Source organism: Conger conger, chromosome 17 (genome assembly GCF_963514075.1).
Source record: "Conger conger chromosome 17, fConCon1.1, whole genome shotgun sequence".
NCBI lineage: Eukaryota > Metazoa > Chordata > Actinopteri > Anguilliformes > Congridae > Conger > Conger conger.
Window position 1 is genome coordinate 15,159,999 of NC_083776.1, and position 20,009 is coordinate 15,180,007.

At 42.8% G+C, this 20,009-nt stretch overlaps 1 pseudogene; it reads right to left on the reverse strand.

The window, feature by feature from the left end:
* Positions 1-1,571: 1,571 nt before the first annotated feature.
* Positions 1,572-15,477, reverse strand: LOC133116914 (deoxynucleoside triphosphate triphosphohydrolase SAMHD1-like; annotated as a pseudogene).
* Positions 15,478-20,009: the final 4,532 nt, after the last annotated feature.

Genomic DNA, 20,009 nt, shown 5'->3' on the forward strand with positions numbered 1-20,009 from the left:
GCTTAATTTAATAAATTATTTGGTAAATATTTTCTGTGACAAACACCCAGCCTTAATTATTGCTTGGCTGACATCATTAAATGATATTTACTATTAATAATCTGTTTGATGATTTCTCGCTCTGGGGGTTGAAATAGTGGTCTTGCTGCAAAGATTATTTCAGTATATCTTCACAGCCTAGATCTGTGTTTCTGTCTTGTGTCTCAGTTTACGTTTGCTCTTTAGAGGTGGAGAAATTTCAGGTACAATTGGTTAACTTTTGTAAATTCAACGGAATACAGAATCAGCCACACTTATAATACCTCCTCCCTTTATTTGCGGGATCCATCACTGACATAAGCATAAGCTCAGCTTGGAGTGAGTCACCTAGATCACATGCGTACTGCGGTTCTAGTCCCGTGCGGCAGTTTGATACATACGCCACATGTTTCCTGGGCAGAATGCGTCATATGTCGCTTAATACATTTTCTTTATAATCTTCCCTTTAGTTTATGAACAGCCATCTCCCATCTGAACACCACCACCTGCTATATAGAAGAGTTTTACTTTTGTAGTCAAGGCACTATTCCCCAAAAAACACAAATATATATGTAAATAAGATGCCCCCTCAGACGACCACCTTCATCTTCATCATCATCTCAGCACTCCATCAGCTTCAGGCCAGGCACATCTACATCCTAAACGAGTGACAAAATGTCAGTGAGGGATGCAATTATTCTACTGCATTAAACTAAATGACTGTTATATGATTCACATCCCTCATACTAGCATTTTTCCAGGACAGCCTTGTCAAGCATCTCCCAATACAATTTCTGTTGCCCAACTAAGGCTGCTTCAAAAATGCATTGATCTTCAAAGAGTTTACAAAGATGCATTCATGGATTTGAACACAGATACTACAAGTCAAACAACAGGCAAGGCTCCCATTCAATAAATCACCAATGTGAGTGCTGTGTCACGCAAACAGGCTATTCATCAGAGTGATGTCATATCTTCAAGGGAATTAAGAAGCTACTCTGTCATTGGTCGTGATGTACAGCCGACCAATCTGAAACTAGCACTAGTTAAAAAACTAAAAACACTTCATTCCCCCAAAAGTAATACATAAGATAATTATATTTATTAGGCGGCACGGATGGTGCAGTGGGTAGCACTGCCACCTCACAGCAAGGAGGTCCTGGGTTCGAATCCCCGTCAGCCTCTCTGTGCGGAGTTTGCATGTTCTCCCTGTGTCTGCGTGGGTTTCCTCCGGGTACTCAGGTTTCCTCCCACAGTCCAAAGACATGCAGGTTAGGCTGATTGGAGAGTCTAAATTGCCAGTGGGTATAAGTGTGTGAGTGAATGGTGTGTGTGCCCTGTGATGGACTGGCGACCTGTCCAGGGTGTATTCCTGCCTTTCGCCCAATGTATGCTTGGATAGGCTCCAGCCCCCCTGCGACCCTGTTCAGGATATGCGGGTTAAGATAATGGATGGATGGATGGAATTATGTTTATTATGTTGTTTTCAAATGATAATCTGTGGATAAGGCACCATATTGGTGGGGAAAAGGGCTGTGCTAGAGGATGGATGTTTAACCTTTGCTCAAGCAGGGACGTTTACGCCACTCCTCAAAGTAGCTCTTGGCTGCCTGAAAGTTTATGTCATCAGTCTTCTTGCAGTAGACCCGGACCAGTTGTTCAGCAAACGTCTTCGGAAGGAGCTGGGACACCTGTGGGCAAGACGGTCCACTGCCAGGCATCAGGAAATGCACAAATGATGGACGGACATGATTCAAGGAAAATAGGATTCATCCTGTACTTCCTGTCTATCCAAAAATTTTCCAGAATTATACAGAAGCCCAAATAACCTCCTACCTCGTCTTCGTTGATGATTCTGGCATTTGTGGGGTCATTATTGGTGTAAAAATACACGTTATTGATCAGGTTATGGTTTTTCATCCCATAATCCATGTTAATAATCTGCAGGAGTAAAAAGGGAAAAAAAGAGCACACACAGAAAGCATGCCAAAATTACTAAAAATTGTGTTATTAGCATGAAACGGAGACTATTATGCCAAGGCTGGCTCTAGCAGCATTGTGAACAAACAACATTCTCAAAAAAGAAAACCAGAGGACAGATAAGGAATTGACTCTGTATATTGTCAGTCTCTGTAAAAATAACATTGCCAAGAACAGTGAAATCACTCGGATGAAAACAGAGAGTGAGACTTCACCCAATTATAAAACAAAGAAATATGGCTGGTAGGTGAACATTAAAAAGATATGGGATACTATAGCACAAAAAAAGCATAATTGGCAAGATGTGACAGACATGCGCTGAACTGAAAATCTGCTCTCACGCCACAATTTGGCAGTTTAATGACAAAGAGATTATACACACACATACACACATTCGCGCCAACATGGCCGGAATATCTTGAACCTCATCTTCCCTCCCAGATCCGCTGGTGTTGATCTCTGTGTGGCTGGTAGCCTCTGGAACTGCCAGTCCGCCGTTCAGAAAGCAGACTTCATATCAGCCTATGCCTCCCACCTCAACCTTGACTTTCTTGCTTTAACTGAAATGTGGCTCTCACCAGAGAACACAGCCATCTCGGCTGCCCTTTGCTCTGCCTTCTGTGTTTCCCACACACCCAGAACCTCTGGCAGAGGAGGTGGCACAGGTCTCCTAATCTCATCCTCATGGAGATCTAGTGTCTTCTCCTCATCCTTCTCCTTCTTCTCTTTTTAATTTCATGCGGTTTCTGTTACTTTCCCATGCAAACTCTTTATTATTGTTGTTTATCGCCCCCCGGGTCCTTTGGGGAGCTTCTTGGATGAGATGGACATCCTCCTTAGCTCCTCACCAGTCAATGGCACTCCCCTGATCCTCCTGGGTGACTTCAACCTGGGGCCAGTCCCCCAGTCCACCTTTCTCTTTTGACCTTACCCTCACACTTTCCCCTCCCACCCACAAAGCAGGCAACCTTCTTGACCTCATCTTCACAAGCTGCACAACAACCAACCTCTCTGTAACACCATTCCATATATCTGACCACTCCTTCATCTCTTTTTCTCTTCCACTCTCCTCTAACACCCATCCATCTCTCCCACCATCCACTATCACCTGTTGGCGGAACCTATGCCACCTGTCTACCTCCACCCTCTCATCTACAATCCTCTGCTCACTACCATCCGCGGAGTCTTTCTCTCGACTGTCTCCCGACGATGCTGCTACAACCCTGCTGCTACACCGCCCTCTGTTCCGGCACCATGCCCTCTTCCCTGAAGAGGGCCAGAGTCACTCCCCTGCTAAAAAAACCTACTCTTGACCCCTCTGCTCTGGATTTCCTCCTACCTCTCTGGTCGCTCCTACCAGGTGACTTGGAGGGCTCAGAGGGCCAGAGGGCTCAGTCCCAGAGGGCTCAGTTCTTGGTCCTCTCTTCTTCTCGCTATACACTGTCTCTTCCCATGGCTTTTCTTATCACTCTTACGCCGATGACACCCAACTCTTGATTTTCTTCCCCCCCGATACCCAGGTCACCACACAGATCTCTGCCTGCTTGGCTGATATCTCTCCGTGGATGACTTCCCACCACCTGAAGCTTAACCTTGCCAAAACTGAGCTTCTCTACATCCCTGCTAAGTCCTCTCTGACAATCGTCCTCTCACTGACTGTTGAGGACTTTTTAGTTACCTCCTCCCGTACGGCAAAGAATCTTGGAGTGACTCTTGAACTGCCTCACCCTGGCTCCACAAGTATCCTCCACTGCCAGAACCTGCAGGTTCTTTCTCTACAATATACGCCGTATCCGTCATATCCTGGCGGAGAAAGCCACCCAGCTCCTAGTCCAGGCACTCGTCATTTCCCGCCTGGATTACTGTAACTCCCTCCTAGCCGGTCTCTCAGTTTATGCCATCAAGCCCCTCCAGCTGGTCCAAAATGCTGCAGCCCGCCTGATGACCAGTCAGCCCAGGTCGGCTCATGTCACCCCGCTCCTCATTGGCCTCCACTGGCTTCCTATTGCCGCACGCATCTGATTCAAGGCCCTAGTATTGGCATTTCAGGCTGCTAAGGGGACTGCCCCACCTTTCATACAATGCTTAATCACTCCCTACTCCCCAGCTAGACCACTAGTCCCCAAGTCCCCAGTTGCCAGCTCTGGTCGCCTTATGGCTCCCTCACTACGAGCTCCTGGTGGTCGAGCTGCATGTTCACGCCTGTTTTCCGTTCTGGTTCCTCAGTAGTGGAATGACTTGCCTACCACTGTCAGGACAGCAGAATCCCTCCCCCTATTTCGATGCAGACAAAAAACACACCTTTTCAAAATGTACCTTAGTCCTCCCTCCTGATTTCCCCCGCCCCCGTTTCTGATATCCCTATCCCTCTTGTCTACACCCCCGCCCCCCAAAAACAAAACAAAAACAATTGCACTTCAATGATGACTATATGTTTAGAACAACTTCTAAAATTCATGTGTATTTTACTAGTTATGGATGTGATGCTTTATCTTGTGGAAGAACCTATGCACTTGTAAATTGCTTTGGAATAAAAGCGTCTGCCAAATGAGAAAAATAATTAAAAAAATAAAAACAGGGCTGGGTTTGGATTACAGCCCAGTTTTGCAATGTGGTGTGGCTGTGAGTATCTGAACCTTGAAAAGAGTATGCCATGAAATCAATTCTCAATGTAAACATTGTTTCTCACCTTGCCATATGACCAAGTATGCTCAAAGCCAACTCTAATCCAACAGAGATGAAATGTGTGCTTCACAATGCTTGATAAATATATTGTGATAAATTTAGCATAGCATCTTAGCATCTTGACTGGTAACCACAGTCAAGGCTGACAAACATGAACATTTCAAAACATGGTTAAACGCAGGCCAAGCAGAAATGTAAAAGTAAATGGTTTCCAGGTATTCGCATTGTTAAATACAATAGTGCCATGATGTAGTATGAAGTATTTGGAAATGGAATTCTTATAATAATTATAACTGACCTGCATGGTGTACATAAGGTTTCAATCAGAGAACAGTTGCAAAGAGGCATTATTGTAGACATTTGACTCACAGTGACTTCGAAATCTTCAGCCTGAAGTGTTACACCTGTGCTGCTGTCAGGCAAGGCTTGAGCAATGCTTTCTGCTATCGCGGCGCGCACATCCTGAAGAAAAATGGACCACCCGAGTCAGAGTGATGAAAGACCTACTACAGAACAGTGACACAAAGTAGACAGAGGTATAAAGGCACTGATTGTGTTAGAAATGCTCTGTCAAGGCTCCCTGTCATTCCCACCATCTGATTCTTTCACTCTCTCCCCCATTTTACAGCGTCTACAGACTGGTTCATCTAGTCTCACCAATGTGTCTGCCACAGGATTCTTGAATCGGATCTTGCCCAAAAACTTGTAGATCTTGCGACAATTGATGTTTTGCAGGATGGCCCGAGCCACAGCCAGTTCTCGAGACGAGGAGTACAGGATCTGCTGGAAGATGTGGTCTGAACAGGGAATGGGGGGGGGGGGGGGTTTCTTCTTATTATTATTATTATCAGGTGTAGTCTTAATTCTTAAGCCTAAACGTTCTCAAGAGCTACACAATTTTCAAAAACTTGGGCTGCATATAGGTGATGCAGATAGCACCTGCACTTTAGTAAATTTGATACCATTGTGTTTTAAAGGGCACTTAATTTGCTGCTCTTCCATTAAATCTCAGCAATATGAGAGCCTTCCATCACTAAATAACAGGTAAGTAAAGTGCCTAACCGGTGAGTTTGGTATAAGCCTCCATATCCTCAATGGCAGTGGAGATGGAGAAAGTCTTGCCATCAGAGCCTATGATCTCAATGTGTTTGTCAGCCTTCACAAAAGCCTCTGTTATCCTGTAGACAAGAGAAGCCATCACTGTTTACATTCATATCATTATGCCAAAGCAATATTCGACATGGCTCCCCAGTATGAGCTGGGGTCTTTTTGGAGTGTGAAGGTACTCACATTGTTGCGATGATGTTTCCCACTTTGTGCCGGCAGGCCCGGCGATGAAGGCTATACCGTGTGTAGAACATGTCGTACAAATTTTCCATTTCCTGGAACCAACAGAAATTGGCACGGTGCTCACAAAACCATACGATTAACATACGCATCATAATGGCAAAACAAAAGTCCTAATAATATCAAAATAATAAATCATATCAGCAAAAGGGAAGTTTGGTGCAAGTATAATCCATGTGCAATGCATGAGACTTGTTTGATTCTAAAATACAAAGATACTTAAACTAGGTCTTCAGCTTCTGATGGGAATGGCGAGTATCTGTCCCAGTGAAAGTAATTTGCTTCGACCCCCCTGATCAAATCCTATCAAAAATCAAAGGCCTGGTTTGTGCTTTTATTTAGTGTAGTTTTTATATACTGGAGAATGTAGTCAGACTCCCATGCACATAATGCATGTAGATTTTGTTGTGGTGTCTATAGCCAGACCCACATAGTGCGTATAGCCTTTGTCAGGTATGACTTTTAAGACAATTTGGTTTCTCTTGTAAAACTTTTATTTATATTTAATTTGGAATTGAATGTGATTAAGTAAGTAACCTGCCTGGTAAAATACATTGTTGGTTACTCCCTAGAGTTGGTCTAGGGAGGTTGCAAATTTACGCTTAATGTATCATGGCATATTGCACCCGTAGGCAGTAAATCAATCGCCTCCGCTAGTCAGTTCATTCATGTCAAGAACAGTCATAGCTAATGTTGGTCTTCTTGGGTCCCTGAGCCGCCATCGGCTACACCCAATAGCAGTTATTTCTGCGACCTCTGTAATGACTGTAGATATCTAGCCAGCTTGTGAGACATGCAGAGGACTATTCAGGGAGTCTGTTACGGTACAGGATTCCTTTAGCGATCAAGTCTAAATTATAAATAAGAAATCTACCAAAGCTAGATAACTCATCTAAATTGTTATTAAAATGGAGTCAGATAATAAATACAAAGGTAGATTTATTGGCCCTATTGTGGAGATGCCCGGACCAGTAGAAAGCGGAAGGCAGAGTGTTGTTGAAATTATATATTCATGTGATTATTTTATGATGAATTACTTATCCTATTATTGTTGCTTATGCTGGAGTGATCCAGATCATACATAATTGTTAAAGTACCATAACTTTCTTTGTGCTAATGAATATTATTTTCTGTAACTGTGTGAGTGGAGATGTCTCTCCTTGTCTGTACCATGGGCCTCCAAGGCCACGGCCATTAACTGTGTGTTCTGGACTATCTTGTCTTGGTGCCTGAGAGCCTGCAGAACCAAAAACATAAGACCACATGACGGAAGCTACCATGGGGATTATCTTCCTGGAAATAGGGAGTTAAAACAAGATAAGATAGATTTCTCAGACGCGCAGTTAATTGCACAGGCCCCTGCGTATACATCATGCTGGAATGTTTTGAGAACATGTATCTGCATAGACAGTACCTTGAAGGGGGAGATATGAATAAACAATCTGTTGTAAGGAGAAGAGTGGTGGATTGTCTTTGAATATTGATCATTGGGAATATTAATATTCAAAGGGGGCGTACATTTGTTGCGCTCTGCACATACATATATCCAGACAAAGGAGAAAAACCTTTGTCCTTGTTTTTGCATGTAACTTGGACCCTATGTGCATAGTAAAAATTGGATTTTATGTACTGTCTCTGTCTCTGAGTGTTTTCTTAAAGGAATAAATTAAAATTCCCACCACATAGAGTGGTACTACTGTCTTTGTAACTTGGTTTATTTATTGGCTGATCTAGTCATTAACCATTAACATTTAACCCTACTAACCTCATTCAGGTCAGAAGGACAAGCACACAGATACCTTCACCCTCGCTAAATTCTGTAGTTGGGTTCGTGCAAGGCTTATTCCAGATACAATAGATTCCATTTCACAATGTGTTGTGTGGGGTCCTAGTCTCTGCACGGTGGCACCAGTACCTTGTCTCTAGGGCAGATGTGCTTCAATCCCTTCACCTCACACACACGTAAAAATTTCAGGTAGCGTCGGTGGTCAAAGCTATTTTTCATGCCCAGGTAGTAGGAGTCTCTAATGGCAAAGAGAGAAGTTTGTAAAGATTATGGAAATTGGATATTGGTTAAAAAAATTAAATTAAATTAATCATTAACCTGCAAACAGACCCAACTGTCATGACATGCACGTTGCTTGTTCTGAGTAATTGACTCATTCATTGAAAGGGGCATGTTCAAAATAATAGCAGTGTGGATTTAAATAAAAACAGATGTCATTAATTGTCCTTTATTAAGGAAGAAGGGAAGCAAATGTTTCGCACATTGTCATAAAATATATTTCCTTCTGAATTGCTAAGAAACATTGTTCGGAGGACCAACGTCATTTTATTAAAAAGTTGGAGAGGGGAAAACGTATAAAGAAGTGCAGCAAATTATAGGATGCTTGGCTAAAATTATCTCAAATGCTTTAAAATAGCAACAAAAACCCGAAACACATGGAAGAAAACGAGCAACTACTGTTAAAACGGATCGAAGAGTAGTCAGAATGGCGAAGATTCAGCCATTCATCAGTTCCAGAAAGATCAAAGATGATCTACAATTACAAGTGCTGTTAGTCAGGATGATCGAAGCTAAGCTATCAGCAAGAAGCCGCCCGTAAAGCACCATTGTTGAAAAAACCGCATGTGCACAATCGGTAAAAAATTGCCAAGGAACACATCGATTGGCCCAAAGGGAAATGGCGTAACATTCTGTGGACTGATGAGAGTAAAATTGTTATTTTCTGGTCTAGTGGTCATCGACAGTACTTCAGAAATGGGTGTTTCAACAAGACAACAACCCCAAACACATGAGTAAGTGAGCAACATCTTGGTTCCAGACAAAAAGGATTGAGATAATGGACTGGCCAGCTCAATCCCCCAACCTCAACCCCATTGAAAACTTGTGGGGTGACATTAAAAATGCAGTTTCTGAAGCAAAACCCAAAAATTCACAGGAACTGTGGAATGTAGTTTGTTCATCCTGGACTGAAATACCTGTTTCTAGGTGGCAGAAGTTGGTTGACTCGATGCAACGTAGATGCACAGCAGTTATCAAAAACAATGGTTATGCAACTAAATATTAGTTCAGTCATTTAAAGTGAAGTTAAATCTTGAATGATTTCTTCAATTTATACAGTAAGTGGTTGAGTTTGAAGAGAAAAATGTAGACAGATTAATATTCCTTTTCTTTGCTTCCTGTAAAAGAATAATGCATACATTTGAAATATGGGACTAAAAGCTATTTAAAAATATCTGCACTTTATTCACTTTTTTTAATGAACTGCTATTTATTTGGACACAACTGTATATATATATTTTAAGTGAGGACTGTAAACAGGCGGTTCTAAAGTGGTCATCAACTGATTATTCTGGGATGGATAGAACTATAGTTTATAATTGAATATTACTGTCAGAGAAATAACCAAAAAAGTACTAGTTCCATATGAATAAAAAATAATCTAAATTGGGGATGAACAATAACATCATCATTGAATAGTTATGAACTGATAATAGCTTAATAATCATTTAGTTTCATCCATCCATCCATCCATCCATCCATTATCTGAACCCGCTTATCCTGATCAGGGTCGCAGGGGGCTGGAGCCTATCCCAGCATACATTGGGCGAAAGGCAGGAATACACCCTGGACAGGTCGCCAGTCTATCGCAGGGCACACACACCATTCACTCACACACTCATACCTGCGGGCAATTTAGACTCTCCAATCAGCCTAACATGCATGTCTTTGGACTGTGGGAGGAAACCGGAGTACCCGGAGGAAACCCACGCAGACACGGGGAGAACATGCAAACTCCGCACAGAGAGGCCCCGGCCGACGGGGATTCGAACCCAGGACCTCCTTGCTGTGAGGCGGCAGTGCTACCCACTGCACCATCCGTGCCGCCACCATTTAGTTTCAAGTTATATTTTTGTTAAAACACAGCAAGTACTTTTTGTGTTATTTCTCAGAGACCCACCAAGTATAAACTATGTAGAGTGAGGTCTGTAAGTATTTGGACAGTGGCACAATTGATTTTCTTTTGGCTCTGCAGCACATTGGATTTAAAATGAAACAATGAATAAAATGAGATTAAAATACAGACTGTCACCTTCAATTTGAAGGTACTGTATGTACGTCATCAGGTGATCTATATAGGAATTGTATCCTTTTTTATACATAGTCCCCCCATTTTAGGAAACCAAATGTAATTGGACAGTTGGCTTCTCAGCTGTTCTGATGTGATAGGTGTATTCAATCGCTTCCTTAGTGCAGGTATAAGAAAGATTTCAGTATCAAGTCTTGATTATAGGCTTTGGATTGCCTTTGGAGTCTGTCATTGGAATTTGTCAACATGAGGACCAGAGTTGTCAGTGACAGTTGACAGTCAAAGAAGCAATTATGAAGCTGAGAAATAGGAAAAGTCCATCAGCGATATATTCGGCTTACCAAAATAAACAAGTTGGAACATAATTAAGAACTGGTGAGCTCAGTAAAAGGAGCTGCCGAAGAAGAAAGAGGTGTACAGTTGATGACCAAATAAAGAAAAACCAAAAAAACACCTGTCTAGCAGATCAGAAACACTCTTCATCATACAGGTGTGGATGTGACTACTGTCTGCAGAAGATAACAGAAATACAGAGGCCACACTGCAAGATGCAAACCATTAGTAAGCAGGAAAAACAGGATGGCCAGATTACAGCTTCCTAATAAGAACCTAAAGGAGACTGCAGAGTTCTGGAAAAAGGTATTTTGGAAAGACAAGATCAAGATTGACTTGTAACAATGTGATGGCAAAAAGGGAGTAGGCCAAAAGTGGCCACCATCTGCCCATGATCCAAAGCAAACCCCTTCATCTGTGTAACATGGTGGTGGCGGTGTTACCATTTAGGCTCATTAACTCTGGTCCTCATGGTCACTCCAATGGCAATCCTAGAATCAGGACTAGATACTGACCGATTTCACTAAGGACGTGATTGAACACACAAATAATCAGAAGAAGCAGAGAAGCCAAAACATGGCATAAAATTAAATAGTATCTATTTATAAATCCTGCCCTTCAAAACCTGGCTCCACTACACTATGTCTTGGCAAGCTATTCCACACACTCTCTGTGTGAAAATATATATATTTTTTTCAAATTCTTTTCTAAAAGACTCCTTTTCTAATTTCCAATTATGCCCCCTAGTTCACTTAGTTAATCCCTTTAAGAAATGTAAAAGCCTCAATCAAATCACCCCTAAGTCTCATGCTCTAGCTTTCCTTATTAGTCCCCATGAAGTCTGAGTAATGGGTCCTTATTACACCCCTAAGTCTCCTTTTACCAATCTTAAAGAGATTAAGCATCTTGAATCTTTCTGATGTCAATCTTTCTTTAAGTCAATTGGGTAGCCGTTCTTTGAACCTTTTCAAGCGCCACTATATCTTTCTTGTAGTGCAGAAGGTGGGAACTTTGTTGTAGGAAATCAGCCTTGCGTATGAGAAGATATTGATATCAGCCCCAGAATTTCCATAAAGTGCACTTCTCCCAAAATCACTCACCGAGCAAGATAATCGAACTTGTCCACATCAATTCCATTCTTGTGGTTGGCCACAATCTCATACAAGAAAGATTTGTCTTTCTCTCTTCCTTCATATGACCACTGGAGAGATGAGAAAGTAAGAACAATATTTGGAACTTAGAACAGAAAAAGCCCCTAGAGAAGAGATATGTAAGAATAGAGAGCAGGCCTGTGTGTTTGGGTTACATTACATTATCGGCATTTGGCAGACGCTCTTATCCAGAATGACGTACAGTTGATTAGACTAAGCAGGAGACAATCCTCTCCTGGAGCAATGCAGGGTTAAGGGCTTTGCTCAAAGGTCCAATGGCTGTGTGGAACTTATGGTGGCTACACTGGGATTAGAACCACCAACCTTGCCTATCCCAGTCATTTACCTCAACCACTTTGCTACAGTCTGCCCCAGGTTCTACCTCGCTGGAAGAGTCCACCTCGCTGGAAGGTTCCACTTCGCTGGAAGAGTCCACCTCGCTGGAAGGTTCCACCTCGTCGGAAGAGTCCACCCTGGGTCCGGCGATCAGTTCCTCAATAAACACCAAATCGGAAGGCTCCGTCTCGGTGATCTGTTCCTCAGACAGCTTCAGCCCATGACGCTTCATCACTGGCTCCAGTTTGTTTACCTCGATCAGGTAATTAAACATTTTCACAGACGCATCCTCATGCTAGGGCACGCACAGACAGACAGACAGACAGACAGACAGACGGACAGACAGACGGACAGACAGCATTAAGGATAAGCATAAGCATAAGCACCAGCATAAACCGATACGCATTGTGTGGTTTGTAGAATAATGTAAAAGCAAAAATACAGGCAACAAAAGAACAGGACACAAAAGAGTAGAAGTTGAAAAATACCGTCCATCTGAAATCCGGGCGTGCTCTTGGGATGAACATTCCATCGAACGTGTGGGAGAAAGGGCCATGTCCTGACCACAGCAAGAGAGATGAAAGAGGGGATAAGAACTGTCACTCAGAATAAAAATATATACGATAACAATTGGGGAAAAATAAAACCGAAAGAATAATAAAATATATTACAATAGGGAAGATGACCCTCCTTATAGCACTTTTTTCAACTTTTAAAGATAGCAACAAAATCATAACGTGACTACATTATCCTCCAACCGAAGGAGATGCAAATCGACAGACAGTGTAGGCTAATTAGTGTTCCGTTTCAACCTGACAGAAGATGCATGTTATGGCTCAGACACGGACACAGATTTGAGGACGTCTGGATAGATGACCGCACCCAGCACCAACAGGGCTGTTTCGACTGGACAGGATTCTGAATGCGTCAGGATTCTTCTGACAATATTGATGAACTCACATATTGTATGTGGTTTACAGTTGCTTTTTGTGAGGATGCTGTGATTCCTTCAAAACTAGAGAAGATTTATCCCAACAATAAGCCTTAGGTTAATAAGTCACTGGAGGGTTTATTGGCCAAAGAGCATTCCAATGATGAGGCTGCCGAAAGAGAAACCACGAATGTATAAGGAAAAAATTGAGGGTAGGCTTGGTTCAAATTTGAGATTGGCTTGGAATGGAATGAAAACTATGGTTGGGCTGCAGGAGATGAAAATTGAGAATGTGGTGAACAGTAAGCTTGAGGTCCTTCCAACTTGGCGTGGATTCAGGGTACCCAAGCTCAAGTACAAGAGAACCATTAATCCGCCGAACAAGCACAAGCAATCATATATTTTTTTAAATTTAAACCTGATAATGCACCCTACATATTATATAAACTTAATATTAACTTTTAGAACTGGTGCATATTCAGTTTATTAACTCTATGGCTATAGCTCTACACTCACCGAGCACTTTATATGGTATTTAATAGACTTATTTTTTAGACTTCTACTGCTGTAGCCTATTCACTTAGTGCTGTGTGTTCAGAGATGCTCTTCTGCATACCACTGTTATAATGTGTGATTATTTGCATTACTGTCACCTTCCTGTCAGCTTTGACCAGTCTGGCCATTCTCTTCTCATTAACAAGGCATTTATGTCTGCAGAACTGCTGCTCACTGGATTATTATTATTTTTGCACCATTCTTTGCAAACTCTAGAGACTAGTGTGTGTGAAAATCCAAGGAGATCAGCAGTTTTTGAGATACTCAAACCACCCTGTCTGCCATCAACAATTCCACAGTCAAAGTCATTTAGATCACATTTTTTATCATTCTGATGGTTGATGTGAACATTACCTGAAGCTCCTGATCCATATCTACATGATTATATGCATTGCACTGCTACCACACGATTGGCTGATCAGATAATCGCACGAGTATGAAGGTGTAATAAAGTAACAATGTTCCTAATAAAGTGCTCGGTGAGTGTAAGTATTGTTGACTACCTTAGACCTGTCATTTTAGGTGTTCTTTTAACTTGTGTGTTCTGTGTTCTTTTAAACCTTTCTGCAAATTGCCCTTTGAGGGACAATAACAGAATTGTATTGCAGTGCATTCCCTGTACTGGTGAGGGCAACTGACTTGCATTATATTTACTTATGGCTAAAGCCAATACCTGTCAGGTTCTGTGTTTTTCATTGTCAGTTTCTGTCGAAGTTGTTAGCTTTTCCGTGTATTCATTCCCTCTGTATTTACCATAGTCTGTTTCCTAGTTATTCCATTCATTCATTCATTTCATCGGTGTTTCATTTCGTGTCTCCGCCTTCCCAGTCCTTATATGTATTTCCTTTCTGTCTCCTGTCATTCCACTAACTTCCTGGTTATCATGCTTGTTATGTCCATGTATTAAACTCCCTTTGTTTCTGTCTTTCATTGCCAGATTGTTATGTGTCCTGACCATACTCTCTTATTTCTGATTGATTGCCATTACGGCCTGTTTTGTCTTAGACCTCCAGCTCGAGATTTATCCTTCTGTACTGATTTGACCCAAAGTTTTTCGGCCCTGTTTGGCTTCTCGGTTTTTGTTTCCGGATTCTGTTTTTGTTTGGACTGCCCATGTGTTATCAGCCCTTTGCCTGTGACTTTGACGTCATATTGGATTATCCATGATATACCGGCTTGCTGGTGTACCGACCCACTGCCGGTTCTCTGTTGCTACCTTTTGCTGGCTATCGACCTTCGCCTGTTTATTCTGCTGCAAAGAAAATTAAGACTTGAAAGCTTACTCCTGTGGTCTCGCTACTGGGTTACTGTTCTGGTCCCTGACAATACCAACTGTTTAGGGTAAGAGGAAGATGTATTGACAGAGGCGCTGTGAAACATACCAAGGTCATGGCACAGTCCTGCTATCTGGACACACAGTATGTCATTCTCAGTAATATTCAGCTCAGGCTGGCGCTGTTTCAGGGCTTTGATCAGTTCTCCTGCCAGGTAGCACACCCTGCCAGAAAGACCACATTCTTTTACATTGTTTACAGTACATTATTTGGGAAGTGGATACCCAGAGGCAAATTAGATCAAATCATTTGGTTACAAACTCACCTTCTTGACAACTAGCACACACTGCTACTCTGTGCTATAAGCTCTTGACCCACACTCAAAAATATACTTACTGTGACACTATTAAGAGCTACCAAATCATATCCTGCTTTTATTTTTCAATGCATAATTGTTATGTTTTATGCTTCATTCACGACTGTCTTAAAAATGCTATTAATTGAACATTTCCAAAGTAATAAAATGTTAAAATTGGTTAAGGTAATAAAAACCTTTGTCATGCAAGACCCAAATGGCACTTGAGACCTTTTAAAGGGAACATGACGTACCCAATAGAGTGTTCAAAGCGGGTATGGCAGGCTCCTGGGAAAACAAAGTCTGTGGCTCCCAGCTGCTTGAGGTGGCGCAGACGCTGGAACTGAGGTGTGTCAATAATGCTCACCAGCAAAGGGTGCAATTCAATACAGCCGTGGATAGGGTCATTGAACACCTATAAGGATGTGAGGAATCAGAGCAAAGGAAAATGCTGAAGACCAATCCATATTGAGTTCAACTTGAGTTTGCTTTATTGGCATGAAATACAGTAGTGTGCAAAAGCCTAGATTAAAAAAAAAAGTCTAATTTATTTTCTTGTTTTCTACATTAGTTTGTCAGTAGAAAATAACTAATTTGAGACAAACATTAATTATCCAAAAGATTAAATGTTACGGAGGTTGCTCAAAACAACCTACCAGCCAATTTTCTGATAAGACAGTTTACCTAAGAGATTTGATGTGGGTTTTAAGGTTATTGGTGGTCAAAATAAATATTGATTTAGTTTAACTGTTTACTACTCTTTATAATACATTTTTCTATATTTTTTCAACTTTTAATTTAATTATTCTAAAACCATCTTCGCTTTACATATGTTTTTTTACAAGTGCATAAGACTTTTGCACAACACTGTACATACAGCAAATATAGAGAAAGGGTAACACACAAGTAGTGCTGTAGAAGGTCATGAATACAGTAGTGTGCAGTGATGATTATACACTTAACACAATGAAGATAAATCATAAACCAAGTACTATTCAAGTATTTATTTAATGTAATATTGGTTCATGTAGATGAAAACAAGTAAACAGATAACAATATATTGTGAAAACAAAAAATAGTCTCTTTTGGAGAAAAAAGTCAATATCTAGTGTGGCCAAAACCCTTGCATTTACCCTTGCTTTGCATTTAATCGTTCACATATTTTTTATATTTCTTCCCTTGTTAAACCATTCCATATGGTTTGAAGTTAATTCCAAAGAGATTCTTTCGATGTTACAACAGATGTATTTATCTTGGTATCCAGCAAATCCCAGATTTGCTCAATCGGATTAAGGTCTGGACTGGGGGCCACGTCATAACTTTTGTCACCAGATGATTTGTTTCATCAAGTCACCAACCGGCATCATGTAAGGCTACAATGCAGCTACGAACAATCTCAGAGAGCTCCTTCCATCGTGCCATCGTGTTTAACACTGTGACACTGCTCAAAGTTTGTGTTACCTTAAAAGAAGTAATATTGCAGAATAATGTTGCTTCAAACCAGTTTAAACACATTGTTTAGCATCAACAATCATGGAATGAGCCTTCACACATGCATTCATGCAATTCATTTTTCTTAAAAAATTTAATTTTCAGTGTTTCTTTTTATTAGTCGTACTTTTACCCCAATGGTTGGCATTCATATAGCGCCTTTATCCAAAGCGCTGTACAATTGAAGCTCTCATTCACTCAGTCATACACCAACGGCAATTGGCTGCCATGCAAGGCACCAACCAGCTCATCAGCTTTGACATGCCCAAGGTGGGAATTGAACCGGCAACCCTCCGACTGCCAGACGACTGCTGACGACCACCTGAGCCAATGTCGCCCCCAATGTAATTGTGGGAATGATTTTTTTGTTCTCATTGCCTACAATAGTATTGTTCAATACATTTTCACCAAAACATTTTAAAGAAGTAATATATTTGGACCCATTTTAGACAAATGTGGAGGTGTATAATCATCACTGCACATTTGAACCATTTCAAACACAATAAACACAATCACTCTCCCCCTGTGTATTAAATGTCTGCTCATTTGAGCAAAAAGTGCAGTTTTACCTTGCTGTCTTGCATCTTGATTGTCGATTGCCAAGGAATGCAGAAGCTAACTAACTAATTCACATACAGTAACACGACTTCGTCCGTGGCAGCCGAATTCAATGCTTGGGCTTTGTAGATCAAGTCTTGTCGAATTTATAATGTCTTCCCACCGGCTATTTAAATGCTGTGTAATCCGTCCTCCTGTTTGTCGACGGGTGAGTAACCGTCGAAAGATGCTGCGCCCAATGTCAACTCAAGCTTTCCACTAGTTAACTCATACCAGGCATGCTGCTCAACCAGCTTCTTTGCATTGTATGGTAACAAGTATAAGAAACATGACAACTGCCACAATAAGACCATTACATTTAGATTTACATTTTAGTCATTTGGCAGACACTTTTAATCCAATGACTTACAAGTGCATAGGTTCTTCCACAAGTCAAAGCATCACATCCATAACTAGGAAAATACATACGAAGTGCTGATTTTTTTTTGGGGGGGGGGTTAGACAAGAGGGATAGGGATATCAGAAAGGGGGGCCGGGGAAATCAGGAGGGAGGGCGAAGGTAGAGTTTGAAAAGGTGTGTTTTTAGTCTGCGTCGAAATAGGGGGAGGGATTCTGCTGTCCTGACAATAGTAGGCAAGTCATTCCACCACTGAGGAACCAGAACGGAAAACAGGCATGAACGTGCAGCTCGACCGCCAGGTGCTCATAGTGAGGGAACCATAAGGCGACCAGAGCTGGCAGACCGGAGTGGTCTAGCTGGGGAGTAGGGAGTGATCAAGGATTGTATGTAAGGTGGGGCAGTCCCCTTAGCAGCCTGAAATGCCAACACTAGGGCCTTGAATCGGATGCATGCGGCAATAGGAAGCCAGTGGAGGCCAATGAGAAGCGGGGTGACATGAGCCGACCTGGGCTGACTGGTGATCAGGCGGGCTGCAGCATTCTGGACCAGCTGGAGGGGCTTGATGGCACACGCTGGGAGATCGGCTAAGAGGGAGTTGCAGTAATCCAGGCGGGAAATGACGAGCGCCTGGACTAGGAGCTGGGTGGCTTTCTCCGCCAGGATATGACGGATACGGCGTATATTGTAGAGAAAGAACCTGCAGGTTCTGGCAGTGGAGGATACTTGTGGAGCCAGGGTGAGGCAGTTATCAAGAGTTACCCCAAGATTCTTTGCCGTATGGGAGGAGGAAACTACAAAGTCCTCAACAGTCAGTGAGAGGTCGATTGACAGAGAGGACTTAGCCGGGATGTAGAGAAGCTCAGTTTTGGCAAGGTTAAGCTTCAGGTGGTGGGAAGTCATCCACGCAGAGATATCAGCCAAGCAGGCAGAGATCTTTGTGGTGACCTGGGTATTGGGGGGGGAAGGAAATACCGAGTTGGCGTAAGAGTGATAAGAAAAGCCATGGGAAGAGAAAACAGAACCAAGAGACATGGTGTATAGCGAGAAGAGGAGAGGACCAAGAACTGAGCCCTGCGGGACTCCAGTTTGTAGGGGGTGAGGGTCAGAGACTGAGTCCCTCCAAGTCACCTGGTAGGAGCGACCAGAGAGGTAGGAGGAAAACCAAGCGAGTGCAGATCCTGTGACACCCATCCCAGTCAACGATGAGAGCAGAATCTCATGGTTGACTGTTTTGAAGGTGGCCGACAGGTCGAGGAAGATGAAAACAGAGGAGAGGGATTTGGCTTTAGCAGAGTGGAATGCCTCAGTGACCGCGAGCAGGGCGGTCTCAGTGGAGTGGCCACTCTTGAAGCCGGACTGGTTGGGGTCAGGGAGATTGCTGTGAAGAAGATAAGTGGACAGTTGGGAGCAGACCGCCCGTTCCAGAGTCTTGGCAAGAAAGGGAAGAAGAGAGACAGGCCGGTAGTTGCTCAGAGCAGAGGGGTCAAGAGTAGGTTTTTTGAGCAGGGGAGTGACTCTGGCCCTCTTCATGGAAGAGGGCATGGTGCCAGAAGAGAGGGAGGTGTTGATTAGAGAGGAGAGAAAAGGGAGAATGTCATTAGATGAGGACTAGAGAGGAGAAGGTTGAAAACAGTTTGCGGGGATTAGAGGCGGCCACGTAAATTTTCGAGTGAAAGAAGGAAGATTTAGCTAGAGAGACAGAGGAGTGAAGGCATGGAAGGAAGCCATATCACTGGGGAGACAGGACCTTTTCCATTTTCTCTCCACTGCCTGCAGTTGGGTTCGGACAGCTCGTAGAGCATCAGAAAGCCAAGGATTGGGGGGGGAGGCCCAAGCTAATTTGGTGGTGAGGGGACACAGAGAGTCAAAGGAAGATGAGAGGGAGGACATGAGGGTTGTAGCAGCATCATCGGGAGACATTTGAGAGAAAGACTCCGCAGATGGCAGGGAGGAGAGGATTGTAGATGAGAGGGTGGAGGTAGACCAATACCGCTGTTGGGCCCTTGAGCCACACCATTGAGCGAACATTGCTCATTTCTGCCAGAGGACCTTGTGTTTATCAAGAAGCAGTATGATGGGATTGGCCCCTGCTTAGCCCAATCAACTGTTATTTACTTGCATTCTCCACCACTGCAGGACTACAGAGGCATGGCACAGACAAAGCAGACGTAGTGCACAAAATACTGTCTTTTTTCAAATGGGGACAAAATGGGGGGAAATTGTGGCAGACGACAAGAATCCTAGTGTTTCAGGGGAGGCAGGGAGGGTAAGTGCAGGTTGTAAGCTGTGCTGAAGTCTTTTCAGTGGCCATTCAGCAGGCCTCACTTTCTGCTGGAGGAGAAAACACGACGTTATTCTTCTGCACAAAAGCTCCAGAGAGAGCCAGCAGTGTCCATGGTGTGCAAACCCCCTTGATTGGGAAAGGACAATGTCAGGAGCCGGATGTGAGGGAGCAGGGGCGGGAGACCAAGAACGACCGGGAAGGGATCACAAAGTTACCA